Below are 15,506 nucleotides of genomic sequence, written 5' to 3' on the forward strand. Positions count from 1 at the left end.
CATTAAAGAAAGCCATTGAAAATTTGATTGAAGCAAAGCAATTGTGGTAACAAACAATGGGGATACTCCTAATATCACAAACAATCCGCTCCCAGCTCATGATAATACATATTTTATTGGGATGATTTATGATGATCGGGATTATAAGCAGTCTGGCAAGACAGAGATGGATGTTGGAACAATAGGGCAAGAACAAAAAGTGATAGAGAGCCCACCGCAATTGGCACCATTGATTGTGAAAGGTGCGAGTTCTAGTTTGAACTTGGCAGGTTCTGAAAAAATAATTCTCTATGTCCCTGGAAGCACAAAAAAGCTTGAGGTTCAATTGGGTGGGCCAAAACTTTACATCCCTGGGGGCATTCAAAAGATCGTTCCGAATAATAGTTTGAGAAATATAACAGAGCCAGTTGTGATCCGACTTGTTGCACAAGTCCCGGTGACAAACACAAAAGCTATTCCCTGGAATTATCATGACATATAGAGGAAAAGAGATAGTTGAAGAAACATATTAAATGAGGGTTTTGACCCGCTCTGGAAGGTACTACTCACCAGAGGAATTGAGAAAAGCTAATAAAGCCAGGGAAAGTCACTTGCCAGTGAAAGAACTCGTTGCAGAAAAAGAAGTAGAGGAATTCCTTAAGAAGATGAAAATGCAGGACTACTCAATCATTGACCAACTAAGGAAAACCCCTGCTCAGATATCTTTGTTATCTCTGCTTTTGCACTCGGAAGAGCATCGCCGTGTGTTGATCAAAACCCTGAACGAGGCATATATCTCAGAAAAGACAACAGTGAATCAGCTAGAAAAAATGGCTAAAAGATTCTTTGAAGTAAATAGAATTACTTTCAGCGATGATGATTTGCCTGAGGAAGGGTCTGGGCACAATAGAGCTTTGCATCTTATGGTGAAATGTGAAGGGCACTATGTAAAATGAGTCATGATTGACGGAGGCTCAAGTGTAGATGTATGCCCTTTTTCTACTCTACAACAACTGAACATTGACACTAACAAAATTCAGACTAGTAATGTTAGCATCAGAGCTTTTGATGGTTCAAGAAGAGACACTATTGGGGAAATCGAACTCACCATGACAATCGGCCCGGTTGATTTTAACATTGTCTTTCAAGTGTTGGATATGGAAATTTCCTATAATTTTCTTCTAGGAAGGCTGTGGATCCATATGGCCAGAGCTGTACCATCCACCCTACATCAAATGGTCAAATTCGAGTATGTCAGGCAAGAAGTTGTTGTTCATGGGGAGGATGACTCATCCGTCTATAAAGACCCGTCCCTTCCATGTATTGAGGCCAAGGAAGGATATGAATCCATCATATATCAAGCTTTTGAAGTGATTGAGGTTGACCAAGTTGAAGAAGGAAACCCAATTCTACATTCCCGTATTTCATCCACATCCATGATGGTAGTTGCGCTGATGTTGAGGAATGACTATGAACTAGGAAAATGATTAGGATCCTCTCTGCAGGGAATTGTGAACCCTATTGCTCCTTTTTCGAAGAAAGATACCTTTGGCTTAGGTTTTAAACCAACATCAACTGACATAGACAGAGCCAAGGCCCGCAAAAAGAATGGTTGGAATTTGTCCATACCAATCCCTTACATTACCTACTCTTTTGTCAAGCCACAATTTGAAGAAGTCCAAAATCCTGTTACTGAGGATGACATTGATGAAGCTTTCCAGGGTCTCAAAGAGATGTTCTATGAGATCAATATGGTTCAAGTTGGTGAGGGCCCTAGCCGTGAAAGTATTCAGTTGATTGGTCCAGATACCTCGCTCAACAACTGGGAAGCAACTCCTCTTCCCATCAGGAAGGAGTCTTGGTAGTCTGTTTTGTTACTTTTTCTGTATTTGAATTATTTTAAGGGTTGTAATCGAGATATTTTAGTTTAATTTCTTTGCTTTGATGTTAACCCTTTTATCCTTTCTAATTCAATGAAATGAAGTTCCAGTTTCATAGTAAAATTATGTCTTTTCATTTCCCTAATTTTTGTTAATTTCTTATCATTTTCAGTTTCGTTAATGCTGGTTTTAAAAATATGACATGCACACGGAATTCATGCCCAGATCTTAAAAAGCTGTCTAATCTCGAAATAATGAATCAAGAAGTTGAGTAGGATGAAGATGAGGCTCTTAAGGAAATAAAAAGAGAATTGGATCAATTTGAGAATAAGCCTAAGTCTAACTTAAATGAAACTGAGGCAATTAACTTGGGAAGTCCTGAAGAAACCAGAGAAACAAAAATAAGCATTCATACTGAACAAAAGACTAGAGATGCCATAATTCAAGTTTTGTTCGAGTAGAAAGATGTATTTGCTTGGTCGTATGATGACATGGCGGGTTTGAGTGCCGATTTAGTGGTTCATAAGCTTCCCACATACCCTAATTTTCCACCAATCCAACAAAAACAAAGGAAGTTTAAGACAGACATGAGTGATAAGATTAAAGAAGAAATCACGAAGCAACTAAGTGCAAATGTGATCAGGGTCATTTGATATACTACATGGTTAGCAAATGTTGTGCCGGTTCCAAAGAAGGATGGAAAAATCAGAGTTTGTGTTGACTATAGGGATTTAAACAAAGCAAGTCCAAAGGACAACTTTCCCTTACCCAACATTCATATCCTTGTTGACAATTGTGCTAAACATGAGATCCAATCTTTTGTGGATTGTTATGTCGGGTATCACCAAATTCTGATGGATGAAGAAGATACAGAAAAGACCGCCTTCACCACTCCATGGGGAACTTATTGTTATAGAGTCATGCCATTTGGTTTGAAGAACGCAGGGTCAACTTACATGAGGTCCATGACTACCATATTCCATGACATGATGCACAAAGAGATTGAAGTGTATGTTGATGATGTGATCATTAAGTCCAGAACACAAGCTGACCATGTGCAAGACTTGAAAAAGTTCTTTGAAAGGCTACGAAGGTACAATCTCAAACTCAATCCAGCCAAATGTGCATTTGGAGTTCCTTCTGGGAAGCTTTTGGGTTTTATAGTTAGTCGATGAGGCATTGAGTTAGATCCCTCCAAGATAAAGACCATTCGAGAGCTGCCTCTCCCGAGGAACAAAACAGAAGTCATGAGTTTACTCGGGAGGTTGAACTACATCAGCAAGTTCATCGCGCAACTTACAACCACATGTGAGCCCATTTTCACGTTGCTTAAAATGAGCGCCGCTATAAAGTGGACAGATGAGTGCCAAGAAGCTTTTAATAAGATCAAGGAATATTTGTCAAATCCCCATGTATTGGTCCCGCCGGAACCTGGTAGGCCTCTGGTTTTATATTTGTTAGTAATGGATAGTTCTTTTGGTTGTGTTCTTGGTCAACATGATGCCACAGGCAAAAAGCAACAAGCAATATATTATTTGACAAAAGGTTCACCACTTATGAGACCAAATACACTCTTTTAGAAAGGACATGTTGCGCCTTAACCTGGGTCGCCCAGAAGCTTAGGAATTATCTTTTGGCCAATACAACTTACCTCATATCCCGAATGGATCCCCTGAAGTACATCTTTCAGAAGCCGATGCCAACTGGAAGATTGGCAAAGTGGCAAATCTTGCTCACAGAGTTTGATATTGTTTATGTCACTCGCACTGCCATGAAGGCACAAGCTTTGGCTGATCATCTGGCAGAAAACCCGGTTGATGATGAGTATGAATCTTTGAAAACATATTTCTCAGAAGAAGATGTTAATTTAGTTGAAGAAGTAGTCCAAGATGATAGTCAAATTTGGAAACTATACTTTGATGGGGCTGGCAACATCAAAGGCATAGGGATTGGGGCAATTCTTGTATCACCTACTGGGAAACATTACCCTGCCACGGCACGACTTCGTTTCTTTTGTACAAACAACACGGCAGAATATGAAGCTTGCATCATGGGTCTAAACATGGTAATAAACCTAAATGTGCATGAGCTGTTGGTGATGGGAGATTCAGATTTGCTTATTCGGCAGGTTCAAGGTGATTGGGAGACTCGAGACATCAAGCTCATTCCATATAGAAAATGTGTAGAGGATCTTAGCAAAAGGTTCAAGTCCATCGAGTTCAGGTACATTCCTAGGTTTCACAATGAATTAGCTGATGCCTTGGCAACCCTGGCCTCAATGCTTCCATATCCGGGAAATACTCACATTGACCCATTAGAAATTCAAATTCAGGATCAACATGGTTATTGTAATACAATTGATGCAGAACCAGATGGTGAACCATGGTACCGTGATATTAAACAGTTTCTGAAAACAAGAGAATATCTGGAACATGCTAATAGGAATCAAAAGAGAACTATTAGGCGTCTCTCTAATGGTTTCTTTTTGAGTGGGGAAATCCTATACAAAAGAACTCCAGATTTGAATTTGTTGAGATGTGTAGATGCCAAAGAAGCTGAAATGATTATGAATGAGGTGCATTCGGGAGTTTGTGGTTCGCACATGAATGGATATGTTCTAGCAAAAAAAATCCTTCGGGCAGGATATTATTGGCTTACTATGGAGCGAGATTGCTTTCATTTTGTTCGCAAGTGCCACCAGTGTCAGATTCACAGTGACTTGATTCACTCGCCGCCTTTAGAGTTGTATCTTATGTTGGCTCCTTGGCCTTTTGTTGCTTGGGGAATGGACGTCATTGGCGCAATTGAGCCAAAAGCTTCAAATGGGCACAGATTCATCGTGTTTGCAATTGATTACTTCACCAAATGGGTGGAAGCTATTACATTGAAAGCAATTACCAAGAAAGCAATAGTAGACTTTGTTCACTCCAACATCATCTGTCGTTTCGGTATTCCAAAAACCATTATTACAGATAATGCTGCTAATTTGAATAGTCATCTGATGAAGGAGATATGTGAACAATTTAAAATTGAGCATCACAATTCTACTCCTTACCGTCCCAAAGCTAATGGAGATGTTGAAGCTGCGAATAAGAACATCAAGAAGATTCTTAGGAAGATGATCCAAGGGTCTAGACAATGGCACGAGAAACTGCCTTTTGCTCTTTTGGGAAACCGGACAACTGTTCGTACATTAGTTGGCGCAATGCCCTACTTATCTGTTTATGGAACTGAAGCGGTCATACCTGCTGAAATTGAGATTCCCTCTCTCCGAATCATTGTTGAAGCATGGATTGAGGACACTGAATGGGTGAAGTCCCGATTGGAACAATTGAGTTTGATTGATGAAAAGTGTTTGGCGGCAGTTTGTTTTAGTCAGTTATACCAACAAAGAATGGCACGCGCTTACAATAAGAAAGTGTGCCCAAGACAATTTGAGGTAGGACAACTTGTTTTGAAACGTAGCTTTCCGCACCAGGAAGAAGCAAAAGGAAAGTTCTCTCCGAATTGGCAAGGTCCTTACCTCGTCAAGAAAGTATTGTCAAAAGGAGCTCTACACTTGGCAGATATAGAAGGAAAGGTGACTGATATATCCGTCAATGCAGATGCGGTCAAGAGATACTATGTCTGACATGGATCTGTTAGGGCATTCTTATATTTAGCATTCTTAGGTTGGGATGACGAAAATCTATCATTCTCTCTACCCAAACACTGGTCAACCCTAGTTATCCCTTTGAAGCCTTGTTTATATTTCTTTGTTTTCCCCTCTTTTGGAACCAATGTACTTCAAAAAAGAAAATCAAAACAAGTTCATGTTAATTGAACTACGTCCGATCTGATTTCGAAAGGATACGTAGGCAGCCTCACTCTGGGGCTCGGTCACACCAAAACAAAAATCCACATTTCCCAGTATTCAAAAAAGAAACTGGGGCATGATTTTATTTTATTTTCGATGGTTGATCCATCAAAATGGTTCCAAAAGTTGTAATTCAGTTGAATAGTTCTTTTTACCTTTCCCTGCTAAGACCTTCTGATCAACTTTCGAGAATGCTAAGTCAGTATACTACGGGTGATGCCTCAACCATTGTAAAGAGAGAAAAATAAATGAGAGAGTCTTATTGGTGAAAATCTTCACGGGCACTATAAGACAATGATGAGTTGAGAGAAAACAAATGAGAGAGGTCAAATGGTGAAAACCCACAAAGGGCATCATTGATCGATTTAAGGCTTCGTACATCCCGACACAAGCATGGTCAAGACAAAGAACTCAGTGTCAAAGTTAAGTTTACAACAAATTTCGAGAATTAGACGGTTCAAACGGATCGGGCATCCATTCCAAAGGGCATGTCATGTTCATTGAAGTCCTTTCTTATTCTTTCCTCTAAAAGGGACACTTCTTGATTAAGTTGTAATACCTATTAGTTCACCTTCTTATTTTCTTTCGCATTAAATTTTTGAGTCCCTTTCAGTATAATCTTGTCAAAGCAAAGCAAACAAAAGGCCGCAAAATTGGTTACAGTTTCCCCGTTATATAAAGCAAAGATTGCTGGGCATAAACCGTATGGGCAAAGACATAAAGCCATATGTGATTTTCCTTCACGAGCAAAAGGCTGGAAGGACTGAACAATGTTCTAAGGGTCAACAGAAGTTACTCAGTTAAAAAAATTTGGGAGCAAGGTTGTTTGCACCATAAACACAAATGGTGATAGGCGCAAAAAAGTCAGATTTCGATGCTAAGAAAGAAGATCTCCAGAAAGTAAGGATAGAATCTCCCGGCAATTTGTACGAAAATCGACGAAGTTAGTTTTTCTAACAAGTGTAATGGACGCAAGGTCAAGTCACCCAAGAAATCAAGGCCACAAACTGACCACCATTTTAAAACTAACGAATTTTTCTTTGTTCAAAGTAGGAACTGAACAGTTTTAGGAAACAGTTCGTGAAGGGACGAACCCCACCAAGTGAAGTTCTCAAAATCCTTGATTTTCTTCAAATATACATATAATCATGCTATTTTTAGTTTAATTTTAGGGAATCAATACCCTATCTTCAACACAGGGCACTACATCCCCTAGTTACATTTTTTATTGCCAACATAGGGTACAACATTCCCTAGTAGCATCTCAGAGTGCCACGAGCCTCATCTTATTTCCAACACAGGGTACTACATCCCCTGGTTAAATTTCTCATTGCTAACATAGGGCACGACATTCCTTAGTAGCATCTTAGAGTGCCACGAGCCTCATCTTATCGCTAACACAGGGTACTACATCCCCGAGTTACATTTCTCATTGCCAACATAGGGTACGACATTCCCTAGTAGCATCTCAGAGTGCCACAAACCTCATCTTATTGCCAACACATGGTACTACAACCCCTGGTTACATTTCTCATTGCTAACATAGGGCACGACATTCCCTAATAGCATCTTAGAGTGCCACGAGCCTCATCTTATTGCCAACCCATAGTATTACATCCCCTGGTTGCATTTCTTGTTGCAAACATAGAGTACAACATTCCCTAGTAGAATCCCAAAGTGCCTCGAGCCTCATTGTATCGGTAACACAGGGTACTACATCCCCTGGTTGCATTTCTTGTTGCAAACATAGGGTACAACATTCCCTAGTAGAATCCCAAAGTGCCTCGAGCCTCATCTTATTGCCAACACAGGATATTACATCCCCTGGTTGCATTTCTTGTTGCAAACATAGGGTACGACATTCCCTAGTAGCATCCTACACTACCACGAGCCTCATCTTATTGTTAACACAGGATACTACATCCCCTGGTTGCCTTCCTTCTTGTTAACATAGGGTACGACAATCCCTATTATAAAATATTATAAAAACAAATCTCTCATTTTTTTTCAATTATTTATTTTGCAATGGAAAGATAGTTTATTGTATTTTCAATAACTCACAAAACATTTCTAGTCCAAGCTAGGGAAGAAAATTTTTGTTCGTTTTGTTTGTTTCTGATGGTTTGTAGGTTTTTCTGCAAAGTACGGATTGGATGTGCAAATATAAGATTCTAGCTCTCGCCAGAAAAAATGGAACGTTTGATCTCAACACCAGCCGCAACCAATTTTGACATAATGTATGTGGAGACATAGGGTCTCAAGATACATCTTCTCATCATCTCATCAAGAAACAAGCCTGTGAGAATATTTCATAGTCTGTTGCATCGAGAGCATCAAGTTTCAGTCTAAAGTCAATGGGGGAAGCAAGTCAAGAATCAAGACAAGAGTCCAAATGGCATTTAGATAGGAATTTGTAACTCTTAGATTTCAAGAGTATGTAATTTTCTTTTCATTTTTGATATAATAGTAGGAACCGCGGATCGAAACCTCGACGGAACTTCGCTCGGCTCTCCATCTAAGCATACTCTAACAGTCATTTTTCATCTGAACTACACGTGACCTGATTCCCTTATAACCCGGGATATGTAGGCTGCCTAAAACCAAGGCTCGGTCACATATCTTTCTTTTATCTTCTTTTCCATTTTAAATAATAGTGAGGTCAAAAATCAATCACCTTGTTCATTTTCTTTGCCTGAAAACTCTTCATGTTTCCAAGCAAAGAGGGGCATACTGTGAACAACTATTTTTTTACCACACCCAAATTCAATACTATTTTAGTGTAAATATATCTTTTAGGTCTAGTCTTAATATTTAAATTTTTGTCTTACTTTTAATAGATTTTATTTGACAAAAATTAATAATTACAAAAAAAAAGTATATATTCACATACTTATAGTACAAACTTTGTTTCTATTTATAAAGAGAAAAGGAAATTTTACAAAAAATAAATATATTTGCTTTCTTTTAATTAGTATTTTTATTAAGCAAGCTATAGAATCTTTCTTAGTATCATTTAAAGTACATGTAAATATTTAATTTTCTTATATTGTAAGAATTGTTGGTTATTCTTATTATCTTCATAATTTAATTAGTTTTTAAAATAAAAGACAAAAATAAAATAAAAAATGAAGTAAAATCACGTTAAAGTGATAAAGTTTGTTATCAAACTTTATGTAAAATATGATTTTTACTTTAAAAATAAAATACCATAATCTCCATTTTTCCACATATCCTTCACGTATCCCCACATATCCACCCATCACTTTCCATTTCTCCCACTCTTCTCACCACTTCCTCACATCAGTTATACAACATACACATCTATATAACACACTTCAGAAGAAAAAAGAAAAGGACGAAAATTGAGAGAAAACATAAAGGAAAAAGTATGACTTTCTTCTTCTGATGAAACTCTAGTTCAAAAAGAAAGTCACCACCTCTGTCTTCCTTTTATCAAAAGAAACAAAATTCTATCTTTGTGGTTCGAGTTCGAAAGATTGCGGGTTTGCTCGAGTTTATCGCCATTGAGGTTCGTGTTTTGGTCGTGGTTCGCTTTTATTGATCTAATTCAGTCGTCGGAAGTTGTTGTATTCCATATTCTTTCTATATATACTAAAATCTCCTTAAGGTCCGTTCTTCCCCAATATTCTTTTGCTAATAATACCTGACGATGATGAATGAGATAATTATTTTGAACATCTCTTGTTCCTCCTTGAATGATTTGTTGTGAAGTTTCCTTTTGATTTGATATGTTTCACTAAATTAGTTCAAAGAATATCTAAGCTATTTAGATGTGTGTATTTCTATGCATAATATTCGAGGGAATCGGATGATTCAATAGAATAGACTAACGGAGATAATAATAATATGTAAAAATTTCCTAAGTTACTTTCTGGGTTTTCTCATATGAATCAATATACTAGGAGTGGTAGTCTTCCTTTAGTCATACTTTGTGAATTATTTAAAGATCTTAATTTTGCAATTCTTATCTCATTTGTTAGGTTCGTTAGTTTTGTTTTTAGCAGTTTAAGTCTTAGACATTACCAAATTCGTGATCAAGTGCAGTACATCATGTCTATCAACTTTGTGTTTGGTTGAGGTAATTATACTTTGTTAGGTTGTTCTTTACTATATATTTCAACTCATCTTAGTCTTAAATGAATAATCTCATTGTATAGATATGTTCTCATTAAGTAAGTTCGGCTTCGTTAATTTTGTTCAAGATGAAAATGATAATATTTTTAAGCTTGTTTATGAGGTGCAAAATCCCTACGGCCTAAGTCGAGATTTGAGTAAATAATTTTAGGAGGAATGACCATTTGGTAAACCTATATAAAAGTTGGGTGAATTGAGTTAGGCACACTGTCCAGTTTAGTGTAGCGCAAAGTCAAGACGAATTTTTTAAAATTTTGTTATTTATGTGTATTTAGATCCACTTGTTTCATTAGACTGTAGCCTTTGAAGACAATTTAAGGAAATAAAAGTCACAAAAAAAGTCCACTTCTATCTCACTTTATTATATCTCATTTTGTGTTATTGATCTACATGTTATTAGCCATTTTCTATGTATCTAGGTGTTTGTTACCGTATCTCATTTTTGTGTTGTGATGGAACCTTGCTCGTTATTAAGAGACCTATTAGCTTTATTGATAAATAGATATGAAAAATTGTTTGGATATGACTGAGATGAGAGTTGGGAATAAGAATATTTTTATTGCTTTTGGTATATTGTCTCCGTTCTCTTTTAATCTGCCAAATTCGCTAGGAACAAGTTTGTCACAATTTTATTTTTATTTTATAACTTAGTGGTATAATCGACCTTGTAAATAATTTAGGTAAAAGATTTCATATTCCTTCCATAACCATATATCCATAAATCATGGCCTCAAAATAATCTCAAACTTAGGAAAGAAACAAATCATGAATACGCTAGAAAAATTTTAGACGCACTTTAAATATTAGCTCATGTGTTCATACTCGAACCTTGGATTGATATGCTTAAATAATAAAAGGATCATGTGCACATTCCGCGTCTCGATACCTTTAAATTTAAAATAATTATGTTATAACCACGTGTACATTCCGTACCTTGGTTTAACATTTAATTTCAAAAAAGTACCTTGTGTGCGTACCGCATCTTGGTGAACACAATTAATAAAATATAATAATTAATTAAGTGATAATAGGCAAACCATAATCAATAAAAATAAAAGAATAGCCAAGAATTGATTTTAGCCGGACATAAGTCAATAAAAGCGATCGTGCTAGAACCACGGGACTCGAGGGGTGCCTCACACCTTCCGCTCGGTCAATAGAATTCCTTACTCAGTCTTCTATTTTCGTAGACCATAAATAAGGAGTCAAATCTTCTGTTTGATGAGGGATTCAAATAAAAGGTGACTTGGAACACCAAAACTCAATTCCAAGTGGCGACTCCAAATAATAAATAATACCATTTCAAATCGTCACTTTAATTGAAAAAACTCTTGTAACTCAACCTCGTAATAAGGTTTGTGTGGCAAAAAAGAGGTGTGACAGTCCGTGCAGCACGTGAGTTGCCTGTTCTTATAGCGCTTGGGTTGTAGGAGCCTCTCATGAGTCTGTACACTCCCATTGAGCGCAGTCGACTATAAATAGGGATCGGGCTGCACGTCGCAGCAAGTATTGTATAGCGCTGAGTGATTGAGTGTGGTGAGCACAGTGAGAGAGAATGCGAGACAATGAGATTGAGTACACTGAGACTATGAGTACATGAGTGCAATCTCTGAGATACATTTCATTGACATGCACACATGATATATATGCATAGAGGTGTGTTTCCCTCATACTGTACGGTATCATATTATTCATTATTTTTCACACATGTTGACAGATGGGCATAGTGATGCATTTGTTTTACACTGGTTATCTGGGAAATAAAATGAGATATTTTATTTACTATTGAAATGATTTTTGGAAGAATTACTGTTCTCAAATTATTCATATTTTTGGCAACTTCGGCAAACGATTTGGGTTTTCACTGATGTATTTGAAAGGAAGAACTATTATTTTTGAAATCATGTTTCGGCTGAGCATTTTTATCTATGTGTTTCTTCTAGTACTACTTTCTTTATGTTGTTATGGACTGTTTCTTTTAGTACTACTTGCTTCATCCCTGTCTCAGCCATCTAGGAATGAAATAAATTAACTAAATTAGAAGCTAATGAATAGTTACATATAAGTAAGTTTAATCGGTAAAATAAATGAGGTACCATTTTAGTCCTTCTTTCAGAATTAAGGAACCTAAAAAAATATCTTCCAAAATATATCTAGGAACGTAACTAACCACTTCACAGATCATCTCCAACAAATTTTGCGCCTTCCTTCCGGAGATGGAATAGAAGAGACTATTTTAAACCGAGACATTCATATCACCATTACTCGAAGGAATGAGTAATAAAGAAGCACAATACCTTATTAACAATATATGCAACACCAAAGAAATTGTGTCTTCCTTTCTCTAGGACTTCAAGGAGAGAAGTGATGGCACATTATTTTTTTGTTCTTCTGCATAACAAATCATTACAAGATGTCAACAAATCAGTTATCAATCTAAAAATGTTAGTTTTCTATTTGAAAAACGCTATAGGCACATCTCGTAAAAAAACAATGCATAAGCTTGTCATTTATAAAAGGGTGCAAGGAAATAACAGGAAATCTCCAACATAGCCATCGAGTAGTTGATCTTATTCTTTTTTGCTTCTGAAAGTAAGTGCCACTTCTTCAACATACTCCTGGAAATTACTTAATAGAGTGGTGTCACACCTCCTTTTTACCCCCAAAAGATATGTATTATAGATTATTATGGGTTAAAGAGTTTTTCCAATTAAAAGTAACAAATTTGAGTATGAATTATTTTATTTACAGAGTCGCCACTTGGAATTGATCTTTTGGATGTTCCAAGTCACCTGTTCCCCGAGTCCCGTGGTTCTAGCACGGTCGCTTTATTGACTACAACTTGGCTTGAATTAATTTTAGATAAACTGTGATTTATTGGTTTCCGTGTTTTATCTATCCTCTTTTATTTTAAAATATTGAATTATCTTTGAAATGAATCACGTGTGTAAATCCGTTTTATTTATTGTGCCAAAATCATGTCACGTGTACGTGCACGCAATTAATAGCATTTTTATTATATTTAAGGTTGTTTCGCCCAAAGTTGCGCGAACGCATACTTTGGTTTTAGTTTTGGGAATCGTAATTATGTCACGCGAACGTATACATAATCACGATGATTCAATTAATTAAGAGTACACCTAAAGCATTCTAGCGCATTCATGATTTGTTTCTTTCCTACGTTTGAGATTATTGTGAAGTTAATGAATTATGGAATTACCTTTAATGCAAAATTTCCAATTAAATGAGTCTCCAAGAACAGGTACAATAACTCAGACGAACGTCGAACAAGCATAAGCGACGAATAACATCAAACCTAGTGAACAGAGCTCCAACGGAATCCTCGACCTCAACTATTGACTCCACTTTTTGGCTTGTAAAAAGGGATGTTATGAAGTATTTTTGTTGGGTTTGGGTGATGATTTGCTGGATTTGTCGAAAGAAAGACGAAGAAAGAATGACACGAGTAGAAATACCTTTAGCGTAGATGAAGAAAAATAATTTCTCTCAATTCCTCCTCTCTTTTCTTCTTCTTCTCTCTCTTCTTTTTTTTCTCTTTTTTCTCCCCCCTTTTCTCCTCACATTTCTCTTCTATTTATAGAAAAAACTTCGGAATTTTTTCAGATTTGTTTTAAAATTATTTTATTATTTTTTAATTATAAAGAATTCCCACATCCCATTTTTCTTCTTTTTAAAAACAAAATAATTTTCCACTTTCATTTACTTTTATTTTTTAATTTCTCACTTTTTTTACTTTACTTTTTTTTATTTTCCACTTATTTTACTTTTTTAAAAAATTTTCAATTATTTTACTTTTCTTTTTTAAATTTCCACTTTCTTTTATTTTTTTATTAAAATTTTCAGCTACCTTTTCTTTTATTTTTTAATTTCATTTTTCTTTTACTTTTTATTTTTTTTTAAATTTTCACATTCTTTTACTTTTATTATTTTTTAATTTTCCACTTTCTTTTACTTTTTAACAAAACTAATTTCCACCTAATTTTACTTTTAATTTTTTTATTCCATGCTTTTAATTTTCCTATTATTTTATTCCCATCCGAAAATTTAAAAAATATTTATTTTTTTGGGTTTTTTTTAATTTATTTTATTTTAAAATAAAGATAAGAAATAAAACTAATACTAATAGTAATAATTTGACCTTTTAAATTATTTTTAATTCTTACCCTATATAAAAATAAATGTAACAAACCTAAAAAATATTATATTAAATATAGTAAAAAATTAGGTGCTCACAGCTACCCCTTTTTGCTTGGAAACATGAAGAGTTTTCAGGCAAAGATTAGGTGAGCCATGTGACTAATTTTTGACCAAACCGTTATTCAAAAGGAAAAGAAATAAAAGATAGGGTGTAATCGAGTCCTGATTTTTGGACAACCTACATATCCCGGGTTATAGGGGAATCAGGTCACGTGTAGTTAAAGGAGAATGGTAGAATGATGAGTTGAGGAGTCGAGTGAGGTTCCGTCGAGGCTTCGGTCCGCGATCCTGCTATTAATAAAAAAGAAACTAAACAAGCCTATCAGCTATGAGTTACAAGATTCCTATCTATGAGTATGAATACCTAATTTTTGTACTGTTTAAACACCTCCTAAAGTCATTAGTGTTTTGTTACTTTAATTATTTTTCCCAATTTTTGTGTCTTTGATTGCATATTTCCTATCATAAAAATACCAAAAAATAGTTCTTTCTTTATTTGTGCATTTTAGGAATTAACTAACTATTCAATTGGTGAATTAATCTAGTTAATTAATCATTTGAATAAGTTACTTAGTTAATTTATTTGTTTGTGTAAATTTAGTTTAATAAGTAGGATTAAGAAAAAAATTGGGCCAAATTTGAAAGAGAAAGTGGCCAAACGTGCAAGATAAGGGGTTGCCCATGAAAGGGTCTGAAACGCCGTAGTTTTGCCTCAAAACTACGTCGTTTTATTAAGTGACCCAAGATCAAATCTCACCTATTGATCACCCCTTGATCTAATGGTCCATATTTGATCTCTCAAGAGGTATTTAAAGACTCAAAATTCCGAAAAATTCCCTCATTTCCCCCATAACTCTTTCTCTCTTCTCTCTCTCTCTCTCTCTCTCTCTCTCTTCTCTCCGCCGCCGCCGTCGAAAATCACCCACCGGCGGCGGACCACCTCCAAACACCTCCAAATTAACACCATGTAATCTCCACAACCTCATCTTCCCATATCTCCAAACCAATTCCTTCTAAAACCCCTCGAACTCCTTGAATTTTAGATCTAGGAAACTTTAGCCGCCACTTTTTAGCTCAAATTCTTGAAGCTCCGGCCAACACCACCCTACAGCACATACATGAATCGATAGAGCTCCGCGAGACCTATCATTTCCTACCCATTTCACCCCCAAAATCTCCGTCGTCGCCGGCCCGCTGCCCACTGCCCGCCGCCGCTCACACTGCCTCACCACCACCAAAATGCCCTGAGCCCCTATTTTAGCTATTGTTCGACTCAAAGACACTTGCTTCTTTTGGCGAGATGCTGAAACTCATTTCGTTCTTAGCATCTACCCAAAAGAAACGTGCGCTTCGGAGTCGGACAACTGCCTCTTGGCATCCCTGGAGTTTTTTCGTGGCTCGCCCAGTTTCAAGCATAC

This window comes from Nicotiana tomentosiformis, chromosome 12, assembly GCF_000390325.3.
Source record: "Nicotiana tomentosiformis chromosome 12, ASM39032v3, whole genome shotgun sequence".
NCBI classification, from domain to species: domain Eukaryota; kingdom Viridiplantae; phylum Streptophyta; class Magnoliopsida; order Solanales; family Solanaceae; genus Nicotiana; species Nicotiana tomentosiformis.